The sequence below is a fragment of the Aulonocara stuartgranti genome (assembly GCF_965226115.1).
Source record: "Aulonocara stuartgranti genome assembly, chromosome: 15".
Classification (NCBI taxonomy): Eukaryota; Metazoa; Chordata; class Actinopteri; order Cichliformes; family Cichlidae; genus Aulonocara; species Aulonocara stuartgranti.
This window is the reverse complement of record NC_138951.1, coordinates 16,698,186-16,720,217: the sequence shown is the minus strand read 5'-3', so window position 1 is coordinate 16,720,217 and position 22,032 is coordinate 16,698,186. Positions and strand designations below refer to the sequence as shown.

Here is a 22,032-nt window from a genome sequence, read left to right as displayed (position 1 = left end):
ATTTATTAATTGGTTAATCAGTAATGCGGTTTGGTTTTCAAGTAAAAGCTAGTCTGTAGGGTGCGAGGTAAAAAAACAAACTTAAATTCTGGCTTTTCAGTGATTTAACAAGTTCAGTTGTGGTGAATCTAAGAGGCACTGTAAGTCCTGTAAAATCAAATACTCATGTTAATATTTAGATATATTGCAATTGTATGTTATTATTGTAGATAATGGTGTCTAAATATGCAAAATTCATAGATGGGTATTTACTACTTGGGTCAAAAATTTGTAATATTTTCCTGATTGGTCTCTCATTAAGCTCGTCTTTCATAGAAGCACTCTTTTCTCTACAGGTGTTGCATTTCTGTTATTTTTATTTGACCTCACTGTGTACGCTATTCCTCATGCGCAAATTATCATCTTCTATTTTAGGTTACCTGTACAGCTTTCAGGCTGTGTCATCTGCACTTCACTGGTGTTGACGAGATACCGGGATCAACAGTGAGTATCCAACTTGCTCAGCTGGATTTTCAGGGTCTGTTGGGTTACATTCATCATAGATGTTGATGCAGATGGTATCAGTGTTAATGCTCTTTTGTGTTGCTTTTTATCACCAAAAATAACTCAGAACTTCTCAAAGTAAATGTTTCTGTGCTTGATCTTCTTATAAGAAGAGCTGGTTTTATTAGATATTAGATATGTGGCTACCATAAAGATTCTAGCAACAGGCTGTCAAAGTACCAGAGTGTTTATATGTATTACAATTGTAATAATATAAAAATTAGCATCCTTAGAAACAATCAAACTCTTCCGTGTGCCCTTCACTTCTAATTGGCTTTCAGATGTAGTCTTCCTCCTGCCACCTACTTGAAATATGGAGTTAAACTTTATGGACACTGGACAGATGGTAGGTCTAGCAACTCTAAAGTAATTCAGTTGAGTAAAAAATGCCAGAAAATAATATCTTGGTTGTCTAAGGTATTCATAATATTACTAAAAAAATGCATGATAAATAAATAAATAGAATAGAATAGATTGTAAAAATAAGGCGTAAACTGCTCTGAAATAAGAACTAGCGAGTAGGCGGCCCTTATCTATGAGTTTGAAACAGCATGTTTTGTTCCAGTAAATGCTTTGCTTCCCTCTCTGTGTATTTCTATCCCTCTTTCGCTTCTTTTTCTTTCTCTCTCACCTCCTCCCCCAGCCAGCATAGCTGCTCTCCTCTACTCCCACACACACACAGACACTACTACAGTCACACAAGAATGAGGGGGAGAAAAGAATGAGATATGGTGAAAGGAAAAACACCAGGGAAGAGAAATGGAAATTATAATAAAGAGCGAAGGAAATTAATATAATGGGATAGAGAGAGATAAAACAGAAAACGGAAAAAAAATGATGTGCATAAGAATTTTAATGAAAATCTATTTGGACTCAAAAGTAACACAGGTGGTTGGTAAAGTCTGTTTATCTTGTAATTTAGAATCCTGGAAGTCCACGAGCCTTAAAAAAGAAGCGAATACAAATTTGCATGAAATATTTGGGAAAATTCTCATAAGATAGATTTGCATGAGTGTTCTCTTGCAGAACAAATATAAAGAAAAGCTGAGTGTATAGGACTCCTAATAATAAACCACTAAATTGCAAATGGCGTTTTCAGGCTTACACTATGATTAGTTTCTTTGACTTCTTCTAAAATGTGGTCTGAGCTTAATTTCCGTCTTAATTATAGACTAACACAATCTGGAAAAACTAATAACATGCAAATACGATCTTGAGTTTTAGTGAACACACAGAGTTATCATTTAAAGTTCAGGAAAATCAAAGTGAACCTCTGTGCTAACAGCTTCACCAAAACCAAAACCTCCTAGGAGTGGGTGTTTCAATTGAGAGGTTCAGAAGTGTGAATTGTAGAGGGAGCCCCTCACTATAAGTAAGTTATACAAAGTGTGATTACTAACAAGGTCTGGTTTCCTCAAGAATGAGTGATTGCTGTGAACCATGCCCCGATCAAAACAACCTTTACAGGACCTTTTAGTAGAAGCATTTTACTCGAAAAGCATACAAAACCCTTGGATGTTTATCATTCCACAAGATCAATTATATTCAAATGGAGGAAACGTTGGACTGTTGCTGCTCTTTCTGGGAGTAGGCGTCTTACAATGATCACACCAAAAGCACAATGTGCAATATTGAAAGAGGTGAAAAAGAACCCATGAGTAACAGCAAAACACCTGCAGAAATCTATACAACTTGCTATAATCTTTGCTCACATCCTCACTATAAGAAAAACACTGAATAAGAATGGTGTTAATGAAACACCACCATAAAGGAAACCACCACACTCCAAAAAATGCCTTGTGGCATGTTTAAAGTAAAAAAAATAAACAAAGAGAAAATCTCCTCGGTGGAGTAATGAGTTAAACACACATACATAAATCTGCATTTTGGAGGGAGAAAACGCACTAATTCAAAGTACGGTGGAGGCAGCATCACTGTCTGGGCCTGGACATAAAGTTATCAAAAAGAATTTCAAAAGGTGAAAAGTTATCAATAAATTCTGGGGAATGATTAGGAGACATTTCATAAAGCAATAAGGAAAAACGTCCATAGTACATAAATAAACAACTAAATGGTTAAGAGAAGAATGGCGTCGAATGGACAACTTGAGTCCTGTGGTCTGATTGATATCCCAGCCAAGCAAGATGCCGACTTGAAGAGGGGTTATCAATACAAAAGGTTTTGTATGAAGAATAGTCCAGAAATTTTCCTCTTTATTGCACAAATCTCATCAGTGGTTACAGGAAGTATATAATGAAGGTGGTTGGTGCCGAAGAATGTACATCTATTTTCTGCTTAGTCAGTTTAGGCTGAAGAAGTTAGTTGAAGAAGTTGCACTTGAGTGTGTCTAGTGATAAGAGGAAATCAGTACCATGCAGTGACTGTCTGTTTAGATGGCAATGAGTCACAGTAACTGAAGCTAATTGCCATAAATAGTAATATGTCCCTAAAGAGGGAGGGGAGTTTTACTTTTTGCAGCAGCCTAAATGCTTTTAAGGACAAACTCATAAACTGTCCAAAGGTTCAATATCAATATTAACCTTGTTAACTAATAATGGCTCCAGATTTATAATTTGTCAGACAAATACACATTTTTGTAGTTTTTCCTCAGATGAACCTCTGTGCTAAGAGCTCTTAAACAGTCAAGGCAAATTTAAAAAAAACAAACAAAAAAACCCTTGAGCTACAATTTGAAAGTCTGCACTTCACTCACATTTTCATTGTAACCAAACAGAATTGATGTATTAGCCCTACATGGCCAAGCATCCATGTCTACTATAGTAGCTACATCTATAGTCACTCCTATACAGTGGTTTGCTAAGTTTGCAGAATCTATTTAAACACTTCTCGCCTGAATGGATATCAACTCTTTTTGAAAAAGCACTTCCTTCACTTCCTGTTTGCCCAGGTTTTCCAGGTTTTGTTCCGCTGCAGGCAAATGCCCCATAGTGTTGACACATGTCAGTGGTTGTTTTACAACCTTGAACATCTTTGCATGAAGTTGAACTGATTTGATGGCATACATCTTTCTGGATGGTTGTAGCAGCACTGCCTGTGCTTGCAGTGTTTGTATGTATGATTGGAGGATGGAGGCAGCCATGGATGGATGGAAAGAAGAGAGAGTGAAAGCATAGTTGACTTGATGGACTGACTTACTCACTTACTTTAAGCATCCATTTCTTTCCCACTTTCAGTCTCAGCATCTCATCTCCTCCCACATACTCTCACATTGAGTGAGGAATCAGTCCTTCTCACTTCTATTATCTCTCCATATCTATCTCTGTCGCTCTCTCTGCCACTTCATTCTGGCCATTCTGTACCAATCGAATACGCCTGCTGTGGGCACGAATGAGTCCCACAGCAATCATACCACGTCCTCATTAGGTCTATTCTAGTGGCCCGCCTTATCCTGCTTCATCCCTTTTCTCCTATAATTGGGCAAAAACCTCTGCCTACCTGTCAGCAGCAGCCCCAGTACAAATGCTGCAATTTATTCTTTACTGCCACAGGGCATCTTAGAAGTGTGTAGGTTTTGACAATGGTTTCAGAGTAACCATGGGACATTGCTGTCCAGTGTCAATTATAGCAAATAGCTGAATCCTGGGGAATCAGTTGTTACACAGTCCACCACCACCTTTGCTACCTTACGTTAATGACTGTGCCACTGACAGAAAGAGGCAGCTTTTAAAAGTGAACACTCTCTGGTCACGTTATTAGTTACACTGGTTCTGCTGCTTGTTAAAGGAACTATCTAATCACATGGCAGAAACTTTAGGTGTATAGACACGGCCAAGAGGATCTGCTGAGGTTTAAGCCAAATGTCAAAATAGGAAAGAATGGTTTCTGCTGATACCAAGTACAGATCAATACCATTGCTAAATTAATCATTTTTATTCCTCACTGAGGTATTTTGAGTAAGGATTGCACCAACAGCTGATTGGTGCATCCCTAATTTGTACTGATCAGCTGCCTTTGAACTAGCATCATTCAGCGATAGCTCACAATGTATATGCAGATGAAGAGATGTAGAAAAGGTTAAAAGGTGAAGTTCAGTAACTTGCATAAAAAGTAACATGGCAGCCACTGACAGAGCGGTTGTGGCTAATTACAAGGACACGACCGGTATGTTGGCCAAGCTTTGTGGTGAATTACAGTTTAACTGAGTGTGCGTTTAGCCATTTTTCTTATGGTAAAAGCATGTTTTGTGTTGGTGAAATAAAATTTAAAAAGGGCCTCCAGTAACTTGCGTATAATGATATGTCTGTGATAACATGGACTTATATTTTGGTCATTTAATGGCTGTTTGCAAAGAGTGCTTTAATGTTTTAAGAGTTTTCATGTAAAGACTCAACTGAAAATGCATCAGAATAATGGCTGTTATGTCTCATTAAAAGAAGGGAAAGGAGCTATGTTTGTGCTAATGTACGTGTCTTTGCAAACTGCTCATAAGTGAAGAAAAGTACAATGAAAGAATAGAAGTAGCCCATAAGACTTGATGTAAACAACATAAAAGCACAGATCTATCGAATCTCAGCAATTTGGACTGCGGGTGGTGGTGTAATGATGCAGTGGATATTTTTTGGCACAGTTTGAACCATTTAAACACCATAGCCCCTCTGAGTTTTGTTGGAGAGTGTACGTGTGCGTAACATCTTCTAATGGCTGCTACAGCATGACACCATGCCTGGTCACAAATCTCAAGTAAGCTCAGGCTGGTTTCTGGAACATGACAGTGAGTTCACTTACATTAAGTGACTTCCACGTTCACCAGATCTCCATCTTTTTTTCAATGCAGTAGGAGAATTGCATCATTAAGGTGATACCTGTGTCTACAGCACATCCCAAAGGTGCTCTATTGCAGCGGTCTCCAACCCCCAGGCCACAGACTGGTACTGGTCCATGAAGTATCAGGCCGCGAGAGTTGAACCTCGGTTGTGAAATTTATAGCTTTCAAGGTTTTTATCATTTACTCAGTTTCCCTGGGCTTTTCCCATGTTGTAGTAATGTATCTTATTTTGAAAGAAATATTTATGTCTTACCATAGCGACCAGAGCGCATTAAGGGGCAGAGAGGAGGATGTCACTCTTAGTGTTGTTGGCGCATTTCAGGAATTCACATTTATTATTATATTTACAAAATGCCACAGTTTCTTTCTTAGTTGTATCACTTTATGTTGTTTATCTGCGACACCTTAAAGGGCGGCCTGTGAAAATATTGTCTGACATTAAACCGGTCCGTGGCACAAAAAAGGTTGGGGACCACTGCTCTATTGGATTGAGAGCTGGTGACTGTGACCACTTGAGTACAGTGAATTCATTGTTGTGTTCAAGTAACCAATTAGAAATGATCTGAGCTTTGTAAGCTTCCTGTGTCTGACTGGGAAGCAGTGGGATGGTGGTTAACACTGTTGCCTCACAGCAAGAAGGTCCTGGGTTATCTCGGTTTAATCCGGCTTCCTCCCACAATCAAAGGACATCCAGTTAACGGGTGTAGGTTAACTGGTGATTCAGAATTTCCCATAGTTGTGAAATAGTTATCTGTTATGAGCTTTGTGACATGCTGTGTTATCCCGCTGGAAGCATCCCTTGATGACCTATGGACGTGGTCACCATCAATACTAGACTCTGGTGTTTAAACAGTGCTAGGTTTGCATTAAGGGAACCTAAATGTGCCAAGGAGATATTCCTCATATAATTACAGCACTGCCACCAGTGTCAGCCATTGTACAAGGAAGGGGTGAGCCATGCTTTTTTTTTTTTTGTGTATATACACTGGAGTCTGAGCCCTAAAATCTAAATGCTGCAGCAGAAATTGAGATAGAGAGACATTTTTCCTATTTTTGTTTTAATTTTTTATTCTTTGGTCCAATTTTAGTGAGCCTAAGTGAATTATAACATCAGTTTGATGTTTTTGTCTGGCAGCTGGGCAGCCAGCGTCAATCTGCTGCTCTAAACCATCTGCTTCAAGGTTCAGTGTGTTGTGTGTTTGGAGATGCTCTTCTGCGCACTTTTGTTGCAACAACTGGTTATTTGAGCTCCTGCTGCCGTCCTATGAGCTCGAAGGCTCCTGTGTTCTCTGTCATTAATGAGGCATTTTCACCCAGAGAATTGCCATGGATTTCTGCCATGCAACCGGCTCATTACTTGTTTTAATGAGCAGTTGAACACGCGTACCTAACAAGTGGCCGGTGAGCGTATTTAAGTTCATTTATTGACATAGGTGGATTGCTTGTTTGGGCTGACTACACATGATCGGGTGGTACTTTCTAGAAGCAAAAATGTAGTTATGCATACTTATTTAGGTTAAAAAATATTTTTTTTTATACTGTTAAAGCTTGAATTTTTGTAGCATACCTGGGTTTGGTGGCTTTTGTATATTGTTTCAAATGCCATTAAAATAAGAGCAAAACTAAAAGGGCAGAGTAGATGAAGAATGAAGACACAGTTAAACATATTTTATTTAAAATGGGGGAAATTTGGAATCGAAGAATACTTATGTTATCAAAAGCAGAAGACATGTGGTAGCATAATCAACTTTGTTATTAATACAATAGTTTGTATGTTGTTATATATATATTTTTTTCTTGGAAATTAACACTCTGGACTTTAGTCATGAGAATAAATGTCTCATCCATTCCCCATCTGACCTGCCACTTCCTCTGGGTAAGCAGGAAGAGGCTGAGATGTGTTTCCTGTTGGAATATGAGACTGCTTCCTTGGCAAAAGCACAAGCTGGCATAGCCCTGGGTCTGAAAGCAACAGGAAGGAGTAGGGTTTCCTTACTGTATATTCATTGCACTCTGCATTATCCCCATCTCATTACAAGGCAGAAGCAGCTATCCGTACAATCCTTTTTTCTTTTTCTTTTTAAAACTTTGTAGGACTGATCATTCTTGACTAGTCTAAAAATCTCACAAACGAGAACTACATCTAAAAGGAACTTTTCAAAGTGTGCAGTGACAATTAAGAAGTTGTGCTACCATAGTTATAATCTCTTTTATTTTGTCTTTATAATAAGTGAATACATAAATGTAAAAACTTTAGTTACTCCTTGGTGTAGTGGGTTAGGTATTCACTTAACAAGCAAAAGATCCACGGTTGAATATCTGGAGGAGACACAAATTCCTTTCATTTATCAGGAATGGCATCCGACATAAAAACAGCCAAATCAAAAAGTGCTGTGAATAACAGAACCTTGTGAATAATGGAACAGCTGAAAGTAGCTTTATGAATAGAAAAAAAGAATAATATTTGGGTTTCCCATCACTGGTTACTTGTAAGCATTTAGCAACGGTATGTAGTATTAAATTTGTTATGTAGAGTACAAACACACATTTCTACTTTGCTGAACAAATGAATCAAAAGGCTTTGATTATACAGATCATATTGGGTGCCAAATGTAATTTGTACAAGCTTAGACTATATTAGTCCGACTTTGTCCTCTGCACTTATACTATTACTCAAATTATACTTAAATTTTGATTGTGTATGAAAAACTGCTTGTAAGAAAGAGTATGACTGTGTCCATGGAGAAGCTGATGTTTGTGGTATTATATGGTGTTTTGGAAAAGTGTATGCTTATGTCTATACGTAGGCTTTGTTGAAAATGTATATAATTTCTCTTAAAAAGATAAATCTCAAGAAGGAAAACATGATAACCCTATCTGAAGTCGTTCTAGGCTATTCCTCCACCAGTTTTTGTAACTCGTAGCTTGGATGTTGCATGCTCTCTGATTTTCATGCAGTAAGACTAAAAGCTTCCCGCTATTGTTACAGCAAGCTAATAAATTCTTACTGATGTCAAGTTATTACAACAAAGATATCATGTGTAGCCTCTCTTTCCTGTTAATTGGTTGTCTTCCAGTGCAATTTTCCATTTAAATTTCATTAACCACTGCTGTTGGCTCTCCCATTGTGAGTTTTACACTGCATGTGCTTTGACTGTCTTAATTTTCAAAATGCTGTTTTTCACCAACACTAGGTTGTTTGTCAAATTTCCCCCATTTTAATTAGAATGAAAACAACAGAATTAGAATGAAAACAACAGAATTTGAATAAAAACAACAGAATTTGAATAAAAACAACAGAATTTGAATAAAAACAACAGAATTTGAATAAAAACAACGGAATTAGAATGAAAACAACGGAATTGCAATAAAAAGAACTGAATTAGAATGAAAACAACGGAATTTGAATGAAAACAAAAGCATTTGAATGAAAACAACGGAATTAGAATGAAAACAACGGAATTAGAATGAAAACAACGGAATTAGAATGAAAACAACGGAATTTGAATGAAAACAACGGAATTAGAATGAAAACAACAGAATTTGAATAAAAAGAGTAGAATTAGAATGAAATGAATAGAATTTGAATGAAAACAACGGAATCAGAACAGAATTTGAATGAAAACAATGGAATTAACATGAAAACGACGGAATTTGAATGAACAGAACAGAATTTGAATGAAAACAATGGAATTTGAATGAAAACAACGGAATTAGAATGTACAGAACAGAATTAGAATGAAAACAACAGAATTTGAATAAAAAGAAGGGAATTAGAATGAAATGAATAGAATTTGAATGAAAACAACGGAATTAGAACAGAACAGAATTTGAATGAAAACAACAGAATTAGAATGAAAACAACAGAATTAGAATGAAAACAACAGAATTAGAATGAAAACAACAGAATTAGAATGAAAACAACAGAATTAGAATGAAAACAACAGAATTAGAATGAAAACAACGGAATTAACATGAACAGAACAGAATTTGAATCAAAACAATGGAATTTGAATGAAAACAACAGAAAACAACAGCATTTGAATGTACAGAACTGCTATCTGCGTTTCTCTCTATCCTCCTCTTTCGGCTTACATGTTTACTACATATAACAAGTACTGGTGAGCGAGCTGCTTTCGTTCTCAGTCCTACTCACTCCTCTCTTACTGCAGTGCTGTTCTAGCTCACTGTTGCCCACGCAGAGCTGCGCCATTTTGGAAATCTGCAGCTCGTTTCTGATGGCTGCAATCCATGGCTCTCTCTCTGTTTTTTAAATAAGTCACCTGTGCTGTGAGGCAGTGGAAAACAAGACGTCCTAATTTACTCAGTAGGCTTGTTTCATATCCAAATGCATGACTTGTCACCAGTTAAACGATCCTCTTGCTTTGCAGAATTGAACCAGAGCAAGCGAGACCATGTTGAGTTGTACTTGCTGCTGAGAAACGTGTAATTATCTACATTTCCGTTTCTGTCCTTTTCTGTCTCCCTCAGTTTCACAGCTATTGTGTACCACAGTTCTCTGATACGTTGGATTGTCTTGTTAAGCAGCAGCTGGGATTTTCTTTGGAACTACGCATGAAAGCGCTTTATATTTTTATAGTTGTTGATTTTGTGGGATTGTTGCTCAATCAAGCCACATAATTTGAATATGACAGTTCTGCCAGTTACCAGTGTTTTTATTTACTTTTTTAGATTAGATGACAGAGACCTAGTTTGTTTTCCTCTCTAACCTACCCTGTTTCTTACAAGTTGCTTCTCTGCTTTTGTCTTCCAGAACTTTTCTCTTCACTCTTTTTATTCTTTTAATTTCTCATCTTTTCTCTTCATATCTCTCCTACATCCTCTTTCACAGCACCCTCTCTTCAGTGCCTTTCTTTATCTCTGTACGGCCCCTCTATCAGCCCCCAGCCACCATGTTAATTACACCACAGTTCTTTTTCTCTATTATTCACCACTCTGCTATTTCTGTCACCCTCACTGCTGTGCCTGCATTTGCTACATCGCCAGCATTTTGCTAGGGTCTGCAGTGGCTGTTGAAATGAGGAGGGGGCGTGTACTGGTGCCCAATTCAACAACAAATGGTTGTTTAGCGTCATCTGATTGGCACAGATTAGTGGGCTGTTGGCGGTGGTGTGGAGGTGGCAGTTGCAGAAGACCAGGCAGCTTCATTGCTGCTGTCTGTGCACTGCAGACTGATCTATTTGCCTGGTTTCTTTAAACGTGTCTTTAAATGGACTTTTGCTGTCAACAACATCAAAACGAGCTGGATTGCTCACATAAAGCCAAATTAAACTCTATTAATGGGTGCATATTTATCTATGCCACCCTCACTACTGAAGTTAGAATGGCTGAGACAAGTTGCAGTGCAGAAAACGACATCTTAAACGCTAAGCAGCCGAACAGTTTGTATTATGATGATGACGACATTTTGTGCATTAATGCCAGAGTTACTGAATGTGGTAAATGTTTATCAGTGCAAGCTACTTCACTCCTTGATTTATGTAGATTAACTAACTTTATTTAATTTCAAGTTCATGTTCAAATATGTAGTTTTGCTAGTATTCAAAGCACTCTCAGATCTTGCAGCTATTGCGTGTACAGTTGCCATCAATCGTAATGCCTTCGGTAGATTTAGTTGCTTATTTTAGGCACTGTAGGGCTATGGTAAATGGATTGGAACCTCTCAGATAGGACCTGAAGTCTGTCTGCGTGTGCCTTCTTCAGTGTTTTACTTATTTATTATCTTTATGTAGACACACTAGACTGAACAAGGTGTGACAGTATGCATTTTGCAGGATAAAGTGACAGAAATAACTGATTTTCAGGCAATGCAATGAAGAGATTTTTTTTTTTCTTTAATAATTACTTTTGAAGTAATAGTAGATACTGTGGCTCGACATATCACACATCAAATGAAAACAACTCAACTATTTTGATTTAGCAACACAAATTTTTGTAAAATCAGTATATAAAACATGACCGTCTGTGAAAACCGATCAAGCACACAGACAGTATAAAAGATGGTTGTAGCTACTTTGAGGTGGCTGCAGGATTTTTGTCATCACCATCTTACTATTTTGAAACCACATGTAATGAGAAGGCGGCAGGTCTGGCTTTAAAACCACACTCTATTATAAAATCGAATTTGTTTTGTATTCAGTGTGACGCTAAATGTGTGAGTGAGCCCACAAACTCAGCAGGATTAAGCCACAAAGCTTTATAGGCTATGGGATCGCAGGTCTTTTTGCATCCACAGGTATCACCCCCTAGCAGGTTTTTGTCTATGATTAAGCTTTCCAACACTAATTACATTATACTTATACAGGTGGAATTTAATAAATGTATGCATGAATGCATGTATGCATGCATGCATTTTTTTACATCTGTCTCATGGATTGTTGGGAAGTTGGAAATAAAATTTGAGTAGTTTATTACAGCTCGACCGATATTATTAGGGCTGATATTATCAGCTGACGTATGTAAATAATTTTCAAATATCAGCTGATAAATAAAAATTAAAAATGTAAAGAACTTCTCTCTTGCTTTTGGAACATCATGAACACAACAATCAGCTGGATGCAAACAAAGTTAGGCAGAGCATAAATGTGTAATCTACAGCTTGTTGTTACATTAATATTTATTCAATGATAATAATGTTATTACTATAACAATACCTAATACCTGTATTGCATGTTGCGACAGATCTTACCAATAAAATGTACTTTCAGTGCAAATGTCGAGCTATCTTTGCTGGGTTTGCTGTAATATTATTTAAACTCACATTGAAGGATGCTGTTTTAAGTAAGTCTAACTTGAGTCTAACTTCAGTCATGTATGAATGACCACATATGAAAAGTAAAAAATGCTCATAAGTCAAAGACAAGAGAGGAGTTAAAGTACGAGTCAAGTTGATACACCTAAAAGAAAAGTCACTGTAGCTTGCTACTAACTAACCACCCTTTATCCTCAGAAAAATCATCTCTGCTTGCATGAATAATAGACCAGCATTTCATGAGGGCAATTGGCTTAATGGACCTGATTCATCATAACTTGCATGACCCAGATGCTGTCCTGTGTGATTTAAAGTGCACACGGCGGCAGGGTATTTCTTGGCTTAGAATGGACCTCTGGAGGCTGACTTTGCTCGTAAGCACAAGTGGTCCACATTCGCTAAAGGCATTGACTCTGTTGCCTTATTTGAGAAATATCTTTGAATATTCCTACTATTTCAGATCATTTCATAAACTAAAAATGGATACTATGCTTCAATAAATGTAGCTATAATCAGCAGTTATGGTCATGAGTGCGCATGCGCCATTAGCGTGCTGCCTGCTGTAACCCCTAATTTCCCTCGGGATGAATAAAGTATTCTGATTCTGATTCTGATATAGAGTTGGTGACTTACCTGACTTGTCTTTGTGCTAAAACCCCCATTTGGTACCTCACCAAAATTCCTGACTGTCCAAGAGCATAGTTGGTTTCTGATGTTTAGTTGTGGGACAAATACAAACATGTATACACATGCTTTCATGCAGGGGATGTAGGAAAGCTCTGAGTGTTGCTTTCAAGGCATGTTAATGACCTCAGGACAGTGTTTAGAGAATCTGGTCAGGATGCGGTCTTAACTTATTCTTTCTCACATGCAGTATTCTGCTTCTGAGGAATTCTCAAGTGAAATATTGTTTTTGGCATAGATGATGGTGAAGCCTGGGTAAATGGCACAATTGGGCATTACAAGGTTATTTGCACTAGGAAGCTAGTAGGATGTAGACAGTTTACTATCTGATCAAAGCATAAGTGGCACTTAAGTCAGTTTCTCCTAAGTAACCTAAGTAGTTAAGGTGTTGCTCTCTCCTAATTAATCTGTTAAAAGCTTAATTATACAGTGTGCTACATGTGGTACTTGAAAACCACATTGTATTAACCAATACTGTAAATCTACTGTGAATCTTTTTGATGTATGGCATTCAGAGCCAGTAAATAACACACTCAAGTACCAGCATAATAGATAAAAACAATCTGAATCTCTGATCTGTGATGATGTGCAACATTCTCTGAGTTTCCACCAGATACGTTGTTATTCTTCCAGTGACTTTTGTACAATAAGATAGAATTTTCACCCAGGCAACCCAGTATGTCAGACCTTTCTGTTAATGTATCCACCCGCCATAATGTAACTGTGAAAATACATTAGTGATTCGCTTGGTTCTTTCTCTGCTGATGACAGAAAGGCAGAGGTTGGTGAGTAAGTTGAGCTACGCCACAAGGAGAGCCCTTAATGATGATTAATGCTGTTCACACGCAGCCGGCTATAATGAGTAAACACAAGTACATGGAAATCGGGTAAACAACTGAAGGTGAGAGTAGTTTTAAAAACGGTAAAGTCATGAAATCCAGAGAATTGGGGGGGAAGCTGTAAAATTCTGTGATAACTTTGTCTTCTCTTTCTTTTACCAACAGCTGATAGAAGCTCTAAAAGGTATAAAGGACCTTGTGGCTATGCTTTGTATTCTTGGATCCATGCAAACTACAGAAACCTAAATAATAGTAGTAGTATCCAGGCGGAGAATGAACCATGGCCTTACTAACATTGTTTCTCACACATGCACCAGAAAAACAGGAGATTCCTTCTGTATTTACTGTTCGCATGTTTTTTTCCTTGCACATTTTGCTTTGCTTGGACATTTCTGTGTTGTAAAAACAAACTCACCATCTAATTCAGGCCAGAGCAAACAAGCTATAGGTGTGAAAATTCCCAAGTCTCATTGTAAATTTGGGGAGAGGCAGCAGTTTCACAGGGAGCAACTTGCATGCACTAACATGCACGCATGGCCAAAACTTTAGAACAGTAAAGTGAAGATTACAACACACAGTGCAGGAGGTGTGGCTTTGCTAAGGACACCATTACTCCAATGGCCTCATAAGAACTGAGTGCAAAATTGAATGAAATTGAGTAAATCTGTTCAATGAAATGGTGGCGCAGTCGCCAGAGGCAGGTATACTGGTGCCTTAACACCTGTGCTATCTACCAAAGTCATTTTTATCTGTGTTAAAAAATAAAGCTCATAGATACCTAGTACCTGAGCAGAATGCATATATTCCAGCATTAAAGTGACTGCCCATTGCTGTAACTATTGCTAACATACACACACAGACCCTCTCTCATCACTCAAATCTCAATGCTGCTCTCCGCCTTCCACTGTTATTCTGTGGTAGCTGGGGAAGTGGAAGCGCTGTAGAATAAACTATAAGAATACCTTCAGAGCTCTCAAAAGTCCCCTCTTACATTTTAGTGAGCAAGAGAGGAGACCCCAAGCTCACCACCAAGCTCTGCAGAGGGAGGAAAGAAAAAAATCTGCAAACCACGTTCATCTTTCCACACAATTACAATTTCAGTTTGAAAGGCTCTGAGCAGAAACTCCAACACTTTGGACTGCCTGCTGCCTGGCAGCTTTCAAAGAGAATGTTTGATTTTATTATTTATTTTTTTCTCCTTATCTTCTCTGTGTCTTGGCCTAGCATTTCCTCATCTATGCTCAGACAAGCTGAGATGAAAAGCTGTTTACCTTTCAAACAGCTCTATAGTATTCAAAAGTGCTGTAGCTCATGACTGTTACTGTGTGACAAGCACACATTTCGTTGTTTAGGGGACATCATTTATGCAGAACTCTTATTGTTGACATGTTTGTGATTTCTGAGAACACTTAAAACCATCAGTGCTACTTTTTAAAATGTCTCTTTATATACTTTTGAACTGCTGAAGTCTTCAGGAAGTTTCAAAATATTTGAAACTGTCGGGCCACATTGGCAGAAGGTTTAAACCAAATGAAAGTTGGAGTATGTAATGCTGCTGAGCCTGGGAAAGATGACATGGGTGAGAAAACAAGAATGTGATGCAACAGCGCTCATTATCTCTCTGTTTGCTTTGTTTGTTTAACTTATGAGACAGACAGAGAAAGAGACATGGAAATGCAAACTAAATGTCTGCATCATAATCTGGACCCCAGTTGGTTGAGGCAACCAACTTGCCTCAGTGGTCACACTGATGCCACCAGTGTTTTGGCACCTGGTGTACAAAAGGACATGCTGTCAAAGATTAAGTCAGTGTTCCTCTCTTTCTGTTATTTGTAATTGGCACTGCTCACATTAGGCTTGCATTGCACCACGAGCCATCCAGGAAGCAATATCTCTTTGAATTTACCCTCAGTAGGTTTTCCCCATTATATACTGCAAGTCCAGAAGCCTGCAGCTTGAAGCTTTGGCTTAGAAACTGTTTCTGCTTTGAGCCTGTGAAAACCATTGAGACATAACGTAGTATGCGTTGTCAGGACGAAAAACATGACGTGACTTGACCTGACTCACCAGTTGGTGTAGTAATGATGTCTGTCTGGGGAAACAGGTGTGCAATTGTCAAATATCTACTAACAGAAAAACATCACAGTTAGAGAGTTATGCTTCTTTTTTCTTCTCCTATTTTTCTTTTATGGTTTTCTTAAATCTTCTGCCTCCACACTTCTGTCTGGTCTCTGATTGGAAGGTACTTAGAGTATCTTTGCTAAACACAGGTTTGGGAAAACTATCCATTTTCTTCTACACAATACAGGTTGATTAAAGAATGGAGACTATTAATTTTCTTTGTACCTTTCTGAAAATACTAATTGAATGGATTGAAGAAACAAATCGTAGCGTTTCTCTGCACCTGATCTGCTCACATGCACACACATACCATACCATTCACACTCAATGCACTTATTCCTAAACTTTATGTGCCGCCTCTTTAACGGTCTCTTTTCATGGTGCAGAACTAGCCTCCATCAGTCAGTGAGAACTCATCTGCTCTGTAATATTCAGGTGCATGACTCACTGTGCACTGAAGCATATTAATAGTCTCACAGTGACAGTCACTGGCACACCTGGACTGCTTAATGGCAACTTTAGACTGGCAGAAACATTAAAAAATAATAATAATATTTAATACTCCATAGTTTTATTTATTCTTCATCAGTGTTTTTGCTAATACATTATTTTACTATACTAACTAACCCAGTTAAATATTAACATCTACACTGATTTGCCACTTTGTTAGGTACATCTTGCTGTTACCAGGTAGGCCCCCCTCTAAGAACTGCCTTATTTCTTCAGGGCATAGATTCAGAAAGGGGCTGGAGACATTTGAGTCCATAATCATATGACGGCATCGTACAGCTGTTCAATGTCACATTCAAGAAAGCAGTTTGAGATGATCTGAGCTTTGTGACGTGATGCGTTATCCTCCTGGAAGCAGCCATCAGAAGATGGGTGCAGTAGTCATAAAGTGACAGAAGCAGTCAGCCATTCTTCTCTGGCATCAACAAAGCATTTTGACTCAGAACTTCATCTCACATTTTCTCTTTTTTAGGCCATTCTCTGGCGAGAGACCTAGGAGATGGCTGTGTGGGGAGTGTCTGAAATACTCAGACCAACAAAGACAGGCACAAACAGCCATGCGACATTCAAGTTATTTAAATCGCCTTTCTTCCTCATTCTGATGCTTGGTTCGAACTGTTCCTAAATGCACTGGGTTAGTGCCATGTGATTGGCTGATTAGATATTTGTGTAAAACAAGCAGTTTAAGAGTGTAAGAAGCGAAGTTACCACTGAGTGTAGACACTCGTAGTAACACTTTAACTTACATCCTATAGTTAGAACACATCAGCTGTGGTGATCATTACCATTTTTTTTAACATGCACCGCTGAAAAAATGACAAATGTGTCTAATGGTTTTCATCTGATGTCACACATAGCTGACGTGTTCCAATTACAAAACTCAAGTTGCAGTATTACTTCAATGAGAAGTTTCATGTTGGTTTATTTTTATTGAATGACAGAAAACTACACTCATCAGCCACTTCACCATATAAAAGGAAGTGTGTATATGTGTGGGAGTGAATGCAACAAACCATCTGTTCTAGACGTGACGTTTGTACCCACAATAATTGGTAGAGCATTACATAATTCTTTGCAGGAAATGTTCGGGGGAATTACAAACCATATCATCTCTTACTGGTAATGAGGTCACACTGAAGTCGCTGTTAAGTGATTACTTATTCAGACAATTACACTAACTCCAGGTTGAAATCCTCATGGAAACTTTTATTGGAATGATGTGGAGCGTTTACTTGGAAAGGGCCGTAACTGCCAGTCGCCAAACATTGACTGCTTAATTCAAGATAAATTAATGGGTTACAACAAAGGGGTTTCCACATTCTGAATGTTACTTTAAAGCAGAAATGTTTTCTTGTAGCAGAACAGGAATATTTAAAGGGTGCACCCAGTGATAACAAGCAGCCAACGCCCCTGTTCATGGTTTTGTTGCCTCAGAGGTTTTGAGCCAGAGGAAAAGGAAAATCACCAGAATTACAGAATTATAATCATTTCTTGTCTTTTTAAAAAAAACCCATGTTATTAGCTCATTGTACCTCTGTACATAGTCATCCCCACAGCCATTCTGAGCCAAAACAAACCCTGCTTTTTTTTTTTTTTTTAATGGTAATGATGTCAGTTATACAATGCTAATGCCAGTTATACTATTTCTTTTATAAATGGTAATGATTGTTTAACAGTGCTAACAAATTGCCTCACAGCAAGAAGGTCCTGGGTTCAAATCCATCATCTGACTGGGGCTTTTCTGTGTGGACTTTGTGTGTTTTCCCCGTTTCTGCACGGGTTCTCTCTGGGTACTCCGGCTTCTCTCCTCAGTCCAAAGAAATTAAGTTAGTGGGGTTAGGTTTATTGGTGATTCTAAAATGGCCAGGTTGTACCCCGCCTCTCGCCCTATGATATCTGATTTATTATAATACATAGTAAATCTGCAGTATTGCAGTTAGTTTACATTTTTCCAAGTACGTCTCGACACATTTATATGTCTGTATGTACAACAAAGTACTAGCCATTGTAATGATTCCTACTATGGAAATTTACAGTGACTAAGCTGTAAGACATCTGCAAATGCACAACAGTCAAATTAAAAATCATGTTTTTGTTTTTTTCAATTTTATTTTTGGGTTCGTTTTTTTGTGTGCAAAATTCCCACCGTAGAGAATTGAACTTGCTCTCGTGTAAATCTCTAGATTTTTATCTTTTCAATCAAGTGCTTGATATGATATTACACATCCGCTTTCACTGTGTGATAATGTGCTTGGGGTCCCAGCCACTATCATTTGTAAGAAGTAAATAAGTCCCTCTGTTGACAGTTTCCTGCCAGCTGGGCCAACATTACATTCACTGGGCCAAGGATGCTGCGCATTTACCTCAGGAATCGACCTCATTTAGACACTGCTAAAGGTTACTGAGTATCTGTCAGTATAATTGGTCCTCAGTGGCTGCATAGATGCGTGCAACGCCACATTCATTCATTTTGAATTGCCAGTCTTCCAGCCAAGCATACAGTTTAATCCTCTTCCTGTTTGCTCAGTTCTGAAACTCTTTCACTGTTTTTTTTTTTTCTCCACGTACTATCCAACTCATTTTTTTTATTTATTTATTTATTTTATTAAAAGTACTACGCAATCCTCTGTGGAATAAGTGAAGGGCACTCTGCAGCTAGTTATTCGGGATACAGTTTTTGAGTGGTAGTATCTTGGAGACGACACTGGTTCATAGCAGACTTTGTGGAACGGGAGGTAAAAACAAATGTGCTGTTTTTGATGGTGATAGCTGATGTGACAGTGCTGATTTGAATGATTGAATATGTTCAAAATACCAGCATGTGTGCTTTGTTTTTACCTCTGCACAGCCAAATGGATAATGGGACTATTTACCCAGGATATGTTCTGCAGAAATGATCAAAAATAAGCAGGAGTGTGGTGGAGAACTATTCATAATCAGATTTTGTGTAACAACAGAACATGTAAAACAGTTGTCAACAAGATTTGTATATAAATGAGAAAATTATAAAAAATATTTTTAGCCTAATATCAACCCAGCGGATTTTGTGCAAATTAAGCAGCTTGTGGATTAGAACATCCACTTGTTCTCTTGTTTGCATTAATTTGGATAAGAAGAAATTGAAATTTGTTCTTATTTGGTAGAAGAAGCCTGTTATGATTAGCTTCAAGGTCAGTAATGTTATCAACTTGTATCCACATACTTTTGTAATGAGCCTCAGGATTGGGTGTTATTGTGCAAGCAGTGTCCTCATTCACAAGGGCCTTTATCAGTCAGACAGTCTACAACAGAAGCGAGAGATCTCCTATTTTGGAATGACAATTGAAGTACTGCAGGGATTACTGTACTGCAAACAGAGCCGCAATGGCCAGTTTATTCTGTAATAGGACCAAAATGTGTCTGAATATTGGGAAACAGTCTTACAGTTACTCAGCCCCTTCTTCTGCTTTGGTTAATGGGAGAATATCTGTTCATTTGAGTTTAATTAAAGGAGCCTCGAGTGGGGAAAAAGTTGAACCAATTGATGTTGGTCTACAGTGGGTTGAAAGTATGCCAGCGTCGTACTGATTTTTGATATTTCCAATGAAGTAAAAAGTTTGACAAGCTTTTGCTGGCATAGAAGAAAATCGCTCGCAGGAGGTTCATCTATATTCATGTTCTTTCAGTTTCACAGTTCGCTCTCTTTTGAGACATTTGAAACTGTTTATAAAGCACCCAAGATGATTGTATATCTGTTCTACTAATGAGTTTCTGGAAAAAATGAATAAAAGTAAAACGCGGTGATTTGCAAATCATTGTAACCCCTTTGAAAACAGTTGTACTAATGCACCAATGGAGACAAGACAATTGAGAATTGTTTTTTTTCTTCTTTTTTTTTTTTGTCCCAAAACAATCTGCAGAAAACAGAGAGGCCTCTTTAGGAAATCCAAAATGTTCCCTTAGTGTTTGGCTCCTCATTATGTGTGTAAGGGAAATAGATACTTGTGCTCAAACACACATATGCTTAAGTGAAATGAAAGAGAATTTGGTGTTCAGTGAGCATTGGGAAACTGAGCAGATTCTGTAGTACACCAAAGCACCATAGATCTTTTTCAGATCAGAGTTAGGTTACAGATGATATTAAAAAGATCTTAATTTCTACTTGGAGCTGAACCACGTAGATGGTTTCCGTTTTAAAGACATGGAGAAATTTGTGACATAACCATGAATCATGTTAGCGATCCACAGTGTTTGTTCCACTTACATTAAAGATTACACTCAAAACGCTCAACAACTCTGTTACACCTATTGTTGTGGTTTTCCCAGTTAATCCACAAACCAAGAAAAGGTAATTTCATGAAAACTGCTCACAGCGAGTTCTGTGTGAAGCGATCAATACCCACTCTTCTTTCTCTCACACGCACACACACTTACTAAAACATGCACCGTACAAAACTCTGTATCACCATGGTGATTCAGAATGTGGTCTGAAAGGGAGAAGTGGTGCATTATTATGGACCCACCAGTAGACGAGCACATACTGGTCCTTGTTAAACTTGTGAATAGTGCTGTAAAGCAATTACTGCCACATTGTGTTTGACTGACTAAATGAGCTGCCCATCCTTACTGTGGCATCCTGTGAGGGTTTTTTTTTTTCCTGCTGTATTACTTTAATCTCCATCCTTAAGGTACTTAAGTGGCTCTAGTTATCTAATAGATATTTTGTTAACCTAATAATGTCTAGTAGAGTACTTTTGCATGATCCACATTTAAAAAAAAAAAACTGTTTACTTGCCTTGCACTGCAACTTGGTCCAGCACCCAAGTTCATTCATTTTGCCAAACAATCTAACTTTACCTAACTTTGTCCTGATTGCCTGCCACTATCAATGAGCCAGAGCTCTGCGGTGGACATGGCCATATTAATCCTGCTGATCTATAACATAATGAGTATACAAGAGAAGGAAAAAAACTGTCTGAAGTAAGAGGAGTTTACTTTAGAGCAGGCTGAAGCTTAAGCTTTTTTTTAAAAATGTTTTTAATATTTGTCATGTTAATATTGGGCATCCACAATTGCATAAAGAGAAAGGGGGAAAAAATATTTTAAAGATATTTTTAAATATAGCATTTTTTTTAAAGACTTTTGCTGTTGAATACCCTGCTAGTTTTAGAACACATTGAAAAGTCTAAGCTAAGAAGCTCCAATTTTGGAAAAAGGGTTTTGCTGGTTAATGTACTCTAAAGAGCCTGAGGAGACTTCATTCTCAACTTTACAGGCTGTGAGATACTCCCTATGACTAGATAGCAGACTGGGCTTGATGTGTAAAATTACTAGGCTCTCACGTAGCTGTTAATTAAATAACAGGGGATCTAATCTTTGACACTGCAGTAAAAATGGATAGACTCTAAACCCTAGAGTATATTCTGTATGCTGTATATGAGGATCTCAAAATTTCACAAAAATACCATAGTTTCCTATTTCTTTACTACTGCAGTAGAGTATCTGAAAGAAATGTAATACTAAAGAGTATGTAGCACTGAATGTAATTTGCCTTGTAATCTGACTTGTCTTCGGTTTCCTTCTGTCTTTGCTTTCTGTTTTCTCTCTCTACTGTTCTTCTCAGTTGCCGAGTTCCAGATAGAAAGAGTCCCCTGTCACCTGATTCCTAAGCAGACTGCTTGTAAGAGTCTTCAACAATAAAAGTTGGCCATCAACTAATTTCTCTTCATCAAGACTCACTACTGTAGAGGTACAAAATACCCCCCCCCCCCCCCCCCTTTTTTTTTTTTTTTTTTTTA

General features: G+C 37.9%; 1 protein-coding gene and 1 long non-coding RNA gene across 4 annotated transcripts in view; one reads left to right on the top strand and one right to left on the bottom strand.

The window, feature by feature from the left end:
• LOC309689602 overlaps positions 1-22,032 on the bottom strand; it is a 395,670-nt gene that overhangs the window by 288,628 nt on the left and 85,010 nt on the right. The window lies entirely within an intron of this gene.
• Positions 1-22,032, top strand: part of sipa1l1 (signal-induced proliferation-associated 1 like 1) — a 95,650-nt gene that overhangs the window by 38,487 nt on the left and 35,131 nt on the right. For all 3 annotated transcript variants that reach the window (XM_082506116.1, XM_082506115.1, XM_082506117.1), the window contains 2 exons: positions 415-483; positions 21,858-21,983. The gene's annotated coding sequence lies outside the window, so the exon portion shown is untranslated. The remainder of the gene's footprint in view (positions 1-414; positions 484-21,857; positions 21,984-22,032) is intronic.